Genomic DNA, 13,014 nt, shown 5'->3' with positions numbered 1-13,014 from the left:
ATTAGAGGAATGGCTGCAAAGATACAACGAATATCAATAATGTAAAAGCTGAAATATTAAGGAAAACCTTGACAAACTGCTCCAGAGACAAAACAGGGAGAAGCGTTAAACGGAACCAAGAAAATTGAAGCTGCATATCTATAAGTTATCGATCCCCTACCCACCCCCCTGGTTACCCAATTTCACCCCCCCCCCAAATAATGATGCAAAATAGCCGAGAATGGTCAAGGAAGATCGAAATATTATCAAAAGAGGTGACAAGTACTGGGAATCTGGGAGGCTCTGTTGTTACTCTACTTCCAGGGAACACCACAGGCTGTTTTCAAGGATAGATCCTTTATGGCCTGTGCGAACGCTCCTTGTGAGACAATAATAATAATAATAATAATAATAATAATTATAATAATAATAATAGTAATAATGATAATCATAATCATAATAATAATAAAATGATAATAAAATAATAATAATAATAACAATAATAATAACAATAATAATAATAAAAACAATAATAATAACAATAATAATAACAATGATAATAACAATAATAATAATAATAATAATAAAACAATAATAATAATAACAATAATAATAACAATAATAATAACAACGATAATAATAACAATAATAATAACAATAATAACAATAATAACAACAATAATAATAACAATAATAATAATAACAATAATAATAACAATAATAACAATAATAATAACAATAATAATAACAATAATGATAATAACAATAAAAATAACAATAATAATAATAACAATAATAATAACAACAATAATACTAACAATAATAATAACAATAATAACAATAATAGTAATAATAACAATAATAGTAATAACATTAATAATAACAATAATAATAATAACAATAATAAAAACAACAATAATAATAACAATAATAATAACATTAATAAAAATAATAATCATAATAATAATAATCATAATAATAATAATAATAATAATAAAATTAATAATAAAATCTATATAAATAAAACAGTAGATGTATGTTAATATTTAACGAATAAACTCTTAAACTACTGGTCACATAAACCTGAAATTAACAAGAAATACTAATTATGCACCAAGGATGGTTTATTACGGGTAAAATCTTTGTTTGGGTTGATGAATAAACCATACACACATATATCGGCATGTTGAAATGCGAAATGCGCTTTTCAACTGGCCGACATGTTTTTACTTCTTTCTGCGCATGATCACATAAAATTCATCATTTCAAGTGTGTTAATATTTAGATTTTATTATCTTTGTCTCGATATTAGCATCGGTAGAGCAGGCGACTGGAACTCTAAAGGTTTTGGTTTCGATTCTAGCTGATGGCGCTAAGTAATTTTTTTTTAAAAACCTTTGCCATTATACTTTTGTATTAATAAATGCGACTATCGACATGATTTTCAATATATTTAAACGCATTTTATGGCAAGCGAAATCAAAAGTGCTATCCTTTAAATATATAGATTCTTGCATCATATTTTGAAAGAAGAAGGACTAAAAGAAATGAGAATTCGTGCTATTGACGAGACATCTATAAAATAAATCGCATCTACTGCTCCAACCTCATGGGGGATTTGGAAAAACACCATGAATTAATATTTCGTTTAATCAATAAGATAATTATATATGAGGACAGAATATTCACATATGCAGAGACAAAAAATGAAGAAGCGTTACATGGAATCAAGAACATTGAAGATGTATATGCATAAGTTCTCTATCCCGCCCCCATCACCTCCAATCACCCCCATCCCCCCAAAAAAGAATGATGCCAAATATTCGTGAAGAGTCAAGAAGGATGGAAAGACCAAGGAGAGAACACTGACCAGAACCTCACTAAACAAGTGTGAAGAGAACTGGGACCTTGGGGAGGTTTATTGCCACTCAAATTCCAGTGAGGACCAATGGCCGCTGCTAGTGAGAAATCAATTGTAAGCGACTGTTACGATAATGCAAATTCATTTGCAAATTATATCAAGAGGTACTGGAAAACTAGAGAGACTTGTCACCCAGCTTCAAGGGGGCACCACAGGTTATTTTCAAGGAGAGATTTTTCATGACCTGTGTGAAAGCTCCTTCTGAACCAATAATAATAATAATAATAATAATAATAATAATAATAATAATAATGATAATAATAATAATAATAACGAAACCAATAAAAACAATACTATTACTAGTACTTGTAAAGGTCGCTGGACAAATGGTTGGTTCATTCTACCGCTCCAGTTGATATCTCACTGCCGATTCACTTCTCTACCTGTATAAGATTCAAGTACATCATAAAATGGAGTCTTGTTGCCACATCTAGGCAGAAGATATACCCTGTACTGCCTGGACGAGTTCAAAACCTACTTCGTAATCTAGTAAGCAATGCCCTTTTCTCTTCTCCGCAACCTTTCTCCCACAGAGACGTTTCGAACTTGTTTCTGCTCTATCGCTATTTTCATGGCAAGTGTTCGACTGAGCTCTAATCCGTTGCCCCCTCGCCAATTATTCACTAATAAAAGCCTCGTCTAACCAAAATCAGTATCAATAAGTTCCCATATTCTCTATCAGTGCATAAAACTAACGAGGCTTGCATGAACAAAGCTTCTTTCCGAGAACTGCCTGCCTGTGGAAATCTGTTCCGCTAGTCTGCTTATTTTTATGTCAAGTGTTCGTCTGAGCTCCAATCTATGGTCTTCCCTTGCCTTACTTCCACGAGAAACACTCATCTAGCTGAAAACACTATCAATGATTTCTCCCACTTTTTATCTGTGCCTAATCCAAAACGTAAATTCCATGAACAAAACTTACTTCTTAGAACTGCACGCATGTGAAACTCTGTTCCGTTTTACTGCTTTCCGACTGACTACAATTTGGCTGTCTTCAGTCCAACGTGAACAAGTTCTTGATGTGTCGTCGCTTTAAGTTATCCAATTTACCAAATTTCCACTATTAACGATTACTACGATATTTTCCCATTGACTACGGTACACTAATTAACCCTTATCCTCGAGTGGCCTCCGGGCCTTAATAAGTGGTGTCTCCTTTGTAAAAAATATTACAAAATTTCGACCACAAGCGACTACTACGCCACTATCCAAGTGATTACCATATACACATTAACCCTTATCAACGAGTGGTCTCCGGACCTTGATTTGTGATGAACCCTTTATAAAAGAAAAATACAGCGAATAACAAGAGGAGGAGGAAGAGGAGGAGGAAAAGGAGAGGAAGAGGAGGAGGAAGAGAAAGAATAAGAATAACAATAAAAAAGCGAAGGTTTTGTAAGGATAAAGAGAACAGAAAACGAATAGAGAGAAAAAAATATGGCTATTTTTATTACTTAGGAGTGACCACTTATCAAGGCTCGAGGCAATTCGAGGATAATTGTTAATGAATGTAAAATGGCAGTGTAGTAATCGTTAATGGAGTAAATTGAATAACATTTTATTATTTATGGTGACGGTGCAAAAAAAAAACTTGTTTACATTAGAGTTGAAAGCTACGATGCTGTATTCAGTTGGGAAACAGGCCAGCGGAACAATGTTCCACGGACGGGGAATTCTGGGAAAGAAGCTCTGTTAACGGACTTTGTGTTTAGATTTAGGAACAGATATAGAGTGAGAAATAGTATATAGTGGTTGTAGGTAGTCGAGGGATTTTTGTGGGAGTTTGGCAAAAGGAGACCGTAGATTAGAATTCAGTCGATCACTTGCACCGAAGTAAAACGATAGGACAGATATAAGTTCGTAATCTCTCTTTTGTGGGAAGGAGGTTGTAGAGAAGAGAAAAGGGCAACACTTGCAAGGTTTCGAAGCCGGTTTTAGACTTTATCACATCTGGATAGGGCGCGACGAGCAGTTCCTGCCCAGATGTAGCACTAGTACTCTATTTGAGGCTATACATTGCTATTATTAATATACTAGCCTGTGTGTAGGTGCGTGTAAGAACAAAAAAAGTGGTAGTAGGCAGGCTCGAACTCATATCGCGAAGAAGGAAAAGAAGGTGAAAAAAAACTTGATGTCTTTATTGTTGCGTCTATCGCCAAACCGGAAGTGAGGAATGTTTAAATTAAGGCTAGTCGATCGAAAAGAGGGGATGACTTTCGAAAATATCGCGGAACAAAGCGACCTCTTTCTGTAGAAAAGTACTCAGTTAAAGGGTGAGGAAATTATTGTTTTTAATCAATTTTTCGATATTTGTCGTCCGAAGGGTCTGGCTTCAAAACGCTACCGATCACGTTAAAATCTGTCACCTCCGTCAAAGTTTTAGGTACACGTACAAACATACATACATATATACGTTATTACATATATTTAAACAGGCGGGTGAAATTTATATTATAGACTAGCCTGGGTGCCCGGCGTTGCCCGGGTGTTTGGAGGTGTGTCTTGAGCAAAAAAAAGTTGTAGAAGGCTACCGATCTTGTGAAAATCTGTCACTCCTGTCGAAAGTTTTTGCGACACGTACATACATACATAAATACATACATACATACATAAATACATACATACATAAATACATACATACATACATAAATACATACATACATACATAAATACATACATACATACATACATACATAAATACATACATACATACATAAATACATACATACATACATACATACATAAATACATACATACATACATAAATACATAAATACATACATACATAAATACATACATACATAAATACATACATACATAAATACATACATAAATGCATTAAATAGACAGGTGACATTCATATTATAGACTGAATAAGAATGTCAAAACAGGAAAGAGAGAAAAACAACAATAATTATGATGATAAGAAGAAAGGAAGAAGAAGAAGAAGAAGAAGAAGAAGAAGAAAGGAACACCCTAAACATTATTATTACAACGCAAAAAGAAAAAAAAAGAAAACGAAGAGGAAAAAAGAGAGAATCTAAACAGAACGAAGGAAGAATAAAAACAAATTAGCAAACGGCTAAACTAAATAGAATATTGAAAAAAAAAACAAAACAAACAAAACAAAAACAAAACAAAAAAACAAAAAAAGAAAACTTTTACCAAGACGTAAACAGTGGAAAAACAAAAACAATTTCAGGGCAAAAACGAAAAAAAAAAAAAAAAAAAAAAGAAAAAAAAGAAAAAAAAAGGGAGAAGTCGACAACAGAACTGTAGAATGACATAAAATAAAGAAAATAAAAAAATAAACGATAAAATAAACATCGAGAAAGTAACACTTAAAACGACATGAAGTCAAGTGACACATTTAAAACGTCAGGTAACGAAAAAATACACGGGGACTTAAAAATATAACGACATTGCTGAAAGACTTACGCAAAAAATAGCATCGAGGAAACAGAAGTGACATAATTCATCATAGTCGCTGTGACCCCATCACGCCCCAACTGAAATAAATGGTTATCATCCCGGGGAAGCTTCATATCTTGACAAGCTTCACTCCTGATCTGAAATGGAGCCCATATCAACTTTGTTGCCAAGATTGCTGAAAAAATGATTCGATCATTCTCCCGCTCAAGTAGGTATCTCATTGCTGATGGAAGCCTCCATCTGTATAACAGCCAGGTCCACTCTAAAATAAAGTCCTGTTGCTACATCTGGACAGGAGCTGCCAAATGCGCCCGATCCAGCCTTGATAGTGATCAAAATCGGTTTTGAAACCTAGTAGGTGACGCCCATTTCTCTTCCCTGCAAACTCTTTCCACAGACGATACCTTGCGAACCTGTTTCTGTTCTAATATTATTTTTTGTCTAGTGCTCGACCGAACTCTAATCTATAGTCTCCCTTGCCGAACTTTCTCAAGAACGCTCGACTAGCTACCACCACTGTATACTATTTTCATCATTCTTTATCCTGCCTAAACTTAAACGCAGATTCCATGAACAAAGCTTCTTTCCCAGAACGGCCTGCCTATGGAACACTCTTCTGCTGCCTGTTTCCCAGTTGAATACAGCATAGTAGCTTTCAAATCTAATGTCAACAAGTTCTGGTTGGGCCGCCCCCATCAATAATCAAATTTTACACAACTTACACAATTAATGATTATTACACTACGACCTTACATTCATTAAGCCTTATGCCCAAGTGACCTTCGGACTTTGATAAGTGGTGACTTCCAAGTAAAAAAAGGACTATATTAATAGAAAAAGAGAGTACAAACTAAGCAACTGCAGACTAATAACATTCCTACCAAACATGTGGAATATTATAACGTGGTAGTTACACTTGAATCGTGTCATTACATTTCGACCGCACGGACCCGCACTTTGTCTGGTGCCGTCGCAGGAACAAACAAGAAATTACATAAAAAATCGACTCAGCATTTTTTAAGCGCAAAGTAAATGTATTTAGTCGCTTTTTATTTTCAATAATAACAATATTTTTGCAGATTAAGCGGACCACTTACAAGTAGCCCAATCTCTCTAATCTTTCTCTTAACGACCAACTGACGAGCGCAATATAGAATGAAATTCTTTTTCAAACAAAATGGCACCACATGCCACACGACTCATAGATCACTGACACGAGTCCATGACATGTTTACGGCAGAGAGAACAATAAGCTAAGAGTTATGGCCCCCACCTTCCCCGGACTTGTCATAATGTGATTTTTGTCTTTGGCGGAGTTTAAAACAAAAGGTTTATGCAAATAACCCTCACGATCTAGACCAACTAAAGAAGAACATTACCAACGTTACCAGGAGCATCATCAGAAAAGAACGACAGGCAAACGTTGTTAATTGTGCACAAAAATGCATAAATGTCAACGCGGAGAACTTCTAGCATCTTTTATAACATTACATGTAATTTAAAGAATGCCACTAGTAATTTGGTCCTGGATATGACCTTAAACTATATCCGGTGGTGAGGCCTCAGCTTGCGGGCTTTGGCGAATGTGGAGCCACCCTTTAATTGCCATTGATCCCAGGTCAACTCTAACCCGGAGTGGTAGTACCTGTTAGGGTTCGAACTATGGGTTAAATAGAAACCGACTTGAAAACAACAAATATATTCTATTAAAAAAGTTTTCTTCAAAATCTTTGGATTCGGCATTAAATAACCTAAAAAGGGCTGATATGCCGTAAAGAAATTTAGACCTTAAATCTAATTTTATGATTAGATATATAATCTACATAGTCCTTAGCCCCCAAATCGAACTCTTCAAATGTGGAGAAAATAGAGAAAGCCTACCGCAAGGCCGAGAAAGAAAAACGAAAAGATTCAAGATGGCGACCGTGGTGTTTTAATGTCCACGGTCTCGAACAGTTCTCGAAAAATCGCGTCTCACACGTGATTTGGAGGCGTGCCTGGACACCATAAAACCAGGTCGCTGGGAGGAGTGGAGAGAAGCGTTAAATCTGTGTATAGTGAACATCACTGTGCGACTCATCAGATTTCTTGATACAACCTGTGTAGAGTGAACTTTGTTGTGCGACTCGTCGGATTTCTTGATACAACATGTGTATAGTGAATTTTGTTGTGCGACTCATCAAATTTCTTGATACAACGTGTGTATAGTGAATTTTATTGTGCATCTCCTCGGATTTCTTGATACAACATGTGTATAGTGAATTTTTTTGTGCGACTCATCAAATTTCTTGATACAAGCTGTGTATAGTGAATTTTGCTGTGCCACTTGTCAGACTTTTCCGATTCACAAAACCTTCTAGTGATAAGCTCTAGGAATAGATTATACTTAAACCCTTGACAAATTAAGGTTCCAGAAGGAGATGTTGATGCGTGTCCACTCTACAGATAATAAATAAACTTTTCTAATGATTTGAAATACCAAGAGAATATTTCTTTCGACATTAGCACATATTTATGCAAAACTCTTGCACTCATAGCAGTCGGACTTTATTTGTTGTATTTGATGTTCTGTGCAGGATATTTTGCTTCCATTAATTATTGAGTCGTACCTTTCTGTCGACCCTTGCAGGACCCCAACATTAAATGATATTTAAGTTAACCTTGGCATTCATATGAATTGGTGTTACGACGATGCCAATTAGAGAGGTAGCTGAGGGCTCTGTATAACGGACTTATACACTTCTCTGTGAAATAACCTTGTAAGGATATATAAAAAATTACAAATTTATCTGCATTAAACTATATCTTATTTTATTAACAACTACTAAAATATACTAATGAACATAAATAGTTAGTCGTGATATGATGTCTCTCAAAATAAATAACAAAAATATTTATTAGTGTTAAGATGTTCTTTTTAAATAACGAAAATATAAAGTTATCAGTGATAAAATGTTTTTTTTTAAATAATAAACATATATATTTAGTAGTGATGTCTTTAAAAATAATAAACATAAATAGTTTATAGTAATAAGATGTTTTTTAATAACAAACATAAATAGTTAGTGGTTTAAAGATTAAAAAAAAACTAATAAACATTATTAGTAAAAAGATGTCTTTAAAAAATAAACATTAAAAGTTAGTAGTAATAAGATGTTTTTTTTAAATAACTGTACTGGGGTAATCACCCTCAAAATGGGCTGTTCTATCAATTATATAAACCATATACCTTTTGATCCCAGGTGTGGATTAAACACCAGAGCGACCCTCGCCTGCTCGGTGACGTTTACTACTCTTTTCAGTTGTAACCTTTTTACGTTGTTGTTCCAGTAATACATTGTTTAAACTCTATTCCGTTGTTCTGTTTTCTTTGTGGCTTATTGCAAGCCATAACAATAACGAACATAAATTGTTAGTAATGTTAAGATGTTTCTTAATAACGAACATAATTTGTTAGTAGTAATAAGATGTTTTTAAAACAAACATACATTTTAATAGTGTTAAGATTAAAAAAAAAAAATAAACATAAAAAGTTATAAATGATGAGATGCTTTTTTAAATAATAAGCATAAATGGTTATAAATACTAAGATTAAAAAAATAAACATAAATATGTATAAATAATAAGATTTTAAAAAATAATAAACATAAGATGTTTGTTTAAAAATATTAAACAGATAGTTAGTAGGGCTAAGATGTCTTTTAAAAGAATAAGCATAAATAGTTAGTAGTGTTAAGATGTTTTTTTAAATAACAAATAAAGAGTTAGTAGCGATAAAAATTTTTTTCTTAATTAACAAACATGAATAGTTATTAATGATAAAATGTTAAAAAAAAAAAACGAACATAAATATTTAGTAGTGATAAGATGTTTTTTTTCTTTTGATTATTAAATGTGCGTTGCATCGTATGTTAGGTTAGTTATAACTAAAACGGTTACAGCAAGAACTTGCCTGGCTACAACCACAACAGAGAACGTTCCTTTCTCTCTCACTCGATACCAAAGAGAAAGTGGAACTTCCATGAACAAAGTTTCTTATCTAGATAAACCTCATCTATGTAACTAGATACAGCGAGGCTTATTTCCAACTAACGGCAACCTATATCTGTTAATTTAAGCCTATGGTCGTCGTTCAAAGTGAACGCTCTAGGGCGACCAGATCCAGATTTCCCTTTTACCAAGCATTCGACTTCGAACCTTTGATCAATTCGCTTCACTACAGAAAGAGATGTTTTAACTTTTTCTTTTCTTAAGATATCAAAAATCTGCTTGTAAGTCATTTTGGACTGCCTTTATCCTGCAATTCGGTTTTTTATATCCTCGCCAAGATGCGGTCCTACCATATTTAGGAATAATTTTTCCACTTAGTATTATAGGCTATAATAATAATGATCTGCAAAATAGAAATTTTCAGTTAAAATTAACAAAAATTCATGGAAAAATATTGAAAAATCGATTTCTTCATTCGTTCACTCTTAGCCCATTTTTTTTGCAGTTTAATATAAAAAATAATTGCCGAACCGCCCTCTTGGATAATCCAACTTCTTCTTATCAATCTTTATCCTAATTTACCAGCTACTTCCAATCTCGTCATGGAGATGATTATTGTTTAACAAACAATAATTGCCCTGCACTCAAGTGGCTTTTCGACCTGTGTAGATGGCGACTCATCAGTACAAAAATATTCATGCTGTCTATTTACAAATCGATGTAAACATAATTTCTACATTGAATAAACATTCACAATTTGAGATTCCTTAAGCTGGATAATTGCCAATTAATTAAGTACGACAAAATGTTACTATCGGGTTATTTAATTTTCGATCCTGTTGACATTTCAAATAGAAATGTATAATCAAAAAATCAAACCGATGAAGGGCGCTTGAATACAATACAAGTATCTGAAATATTTATTTTCAAATAGTTTGATGTTTCGGGTGTAATTTACAATCTACAATGATTAGAAAAGTAGAAAAAAAATCAAAGAAATTGTTACCAAAGACAAGTTAAATTACTCTTCTACCTAGCTGGATATTTTTTGTAGTGTTTTTACTTAATGTAAAATGTTTATTCGGTTCATAAAACAAGTAATATTAACCGCTATACGAGCACAAGAAAAATGCCCGCGTAACAAATACGTTTTGACTATTTGGTAACATTTATTTGTTTACATATTCGAATTTTTCACTAAGTTTTGGAATCTCTGTGGATTGTAAAATAAACCTGAAAAAAAAATCAAACTATTTTAAAAGGGAAATATCTCATTACTTGTTTTTCGAGCTTCATAAACATTTTACATTAAATAAAAACAATAAAAATTTATTCTGCTTAAGAGAAGAGTAACTTTTCCTGCCTTGGGTAATATTTATTTGGTATGTATTTGAATTTTTTGACCATTTTTTGTGAATCTCATATGATTTTTCTTTATCAGAGTGAAGACTGGAATTATGCAACGGGCGGCCATTATGAAATCAATCGAACTTTATTTATGGAACCAGATACAACGGGTTAGCTTCCCAACGTCCTAATGTGATTAAATATTTGTTTAACTGTTCCTATGAATGATCAAACCCACTTAAGACATCCTTTTACCATTATAACCCTTTCTTATCCAGTCATAGCGGCGAGCATGATCCGACCAACAATAATGAATGTATTTATCGTTAAGTAGCTCTCCGATCTTAGCAGTAGTAGAATGATACGAGTTAAACCTTTATACCGCTATTTTTTAAACCAGTCTGAGAAATTGTCTTCATAGATGGGCTTCCATTCAGTAGAGTGCAGTGTAGGATCAACAGTATAGGATCAAGTAGTTTTGTCCTTGTGGGCTTCTTGCACGTTGGCCATCTTGGGGAGTCTATTTGTCGGTTTGTTTACTGCAGTCCTGCTGTGTCTTTTTCTGATCCAGTTTGCGGTTACCCACTGCTTATTACTATTTGTAGCAGCATTGCAGCTTTTCAACGGAGGACACGTCTGAAATAAAGCTACTGTAAATACCATCGAGGCTTCGTGTCGTTCGAATCTTCCGTTGTCACTTTTCAGAGGATCCGACGAATCAAGATCAACTCAAGATGGGTCAAGTATGTTTTCCCATTGGCCAATTTAAACTCCCAAAGACTGTTATTTGTCCCTTCATGTTATAACTCTTATATGCTTTGTTTAAACAATCACTAAACGATCAGATATATCGAACCGTAAATACACATCATATAGACAACCATCTATGTATTACAAAACTCTGTTATACGACAGTATACAAATCGACGCAATAAAAAATTCGTCTATATTTAGAAGCAAATCTGATTCGTAATTTAGAACTTTTTAAGCTGGACTGTTGCCACTTCGCAAACATTTGGTAACATTCTCCTAACAGCAACCAACGTCCAACCAACAATGAGAAGTGCTTCAATAAGTTTCCAGGCTTTTCTTGTATAAGCATCTAGAATTGTTGTAGGCTTGAAAATTCAATATGTTATTGCTATACATTTTATAAGATGACTGATTAATTCTTATGATTTCAGGTTCAAATGAAGAGCTACAGCAGGACTTTGAATACACCCTACTAAAGCCTGATTGTCGTAGTTGGTAAATTTCTAAAATGCAATCTGGACGCAAAAAAACTTTAGAAAAACGATGTGCAATGGGTGTAATGCCACAGAAACGTATAGAATTCTCCAGACTTATTTTGGATCATCTTGTATGAATCGAACATAAGTTTTAGAGGGGCATAAGAGATTCAAGGAGAGCAAGAATTTGTGAGGTTTGGTGAGAGGTGTGAGAGGAGTAAGGAAATCCAGACGACAGAGTTGATTGGCCAAATAAAGAATTTCATGGATAAGCTCCGTCGTGTGTCTATAGAGATTATAAGTGCTCAGTTTGATGTCAGTGTGGGAACTGCACACACAATAATTTGTGAGGAATCGAAGATGAGGAAGATTTGAGCGAAGTTTGTCCCAAGGGTACTCCATCCCTGTCACAGGCGATTTGACCAACATGGGCATCAAGACAGTGTTTCACCCTCCATATAGTCCAGAGAGATACTCTGTTAAAATGTTAATTCAAACATATATATTGCTGCTAAACTCCTTAAATAATACTCTTGGAGATTTTGCCCCAGATAGTAGTCCCTACATCAAAGTGCCACTGCGCTTTTTTAGGTGTTGTTGTTATTGTTGTTGTTGTTTTTTTGTTGTTGTTTTTTGTTGTTGTTTTAGTTGTTGTTTTTGTTGTTGTTTAGGTATTGTTGCTTTTATTGTTGTTGTTGTTTAAGTGCTACTATTGTTGCTTTTGTTGTTGTCTAGGTGATTCTGTTTTTTGTTGATGTTGTTGTTTACGTGTTGTCGTTGTTGCAATTGTTTTTGTTGTTTTTGCAGTTGTTTAGGTGTTGTTGTTGTTGTTGTTGTTGTTGTTGCTGTTGAAAATGCAATAAAAAGAGTAACGTGGGATATTATACTTTGTGGAAGATGCGTGGCGTAGATATATCTGTTGTTTTTATTGTTGTTTTATTGTTGTTTTTATGTTGGTTTTAGTTTTTTGTTGTTGTTTTTATGCTATTGTTGTTTTTGTGGTTGCTGTTTTAATGTTGTTATGTTGTTTTTGTTGTTTTCTGTTGTTGTTGTTGTTGTTTTTGCTATTGTTGTAGCTGTTGTTTTTGTTGTTGCTTTCTATTGCCCTTGTTTTTG

This window comes from Euprymna scolopes, chromosome 38 (genome assembly GCF_053919585.1).
Source record: "Euprymna scolopes isolate OS-2025 chromosome 38, ASM5391958v1, whole genome shotgun sequence".
NCBI classification, from domain to species: domain Eukaryota; kingdom Metazoa; phylum Mollusca; class Cephalopoda; order Sepiida; family Sepiolidae; genus Euprymna; species Euprymna scolopes.
This window is presented reverse-complemented; position numbering follows the sequence as displayed.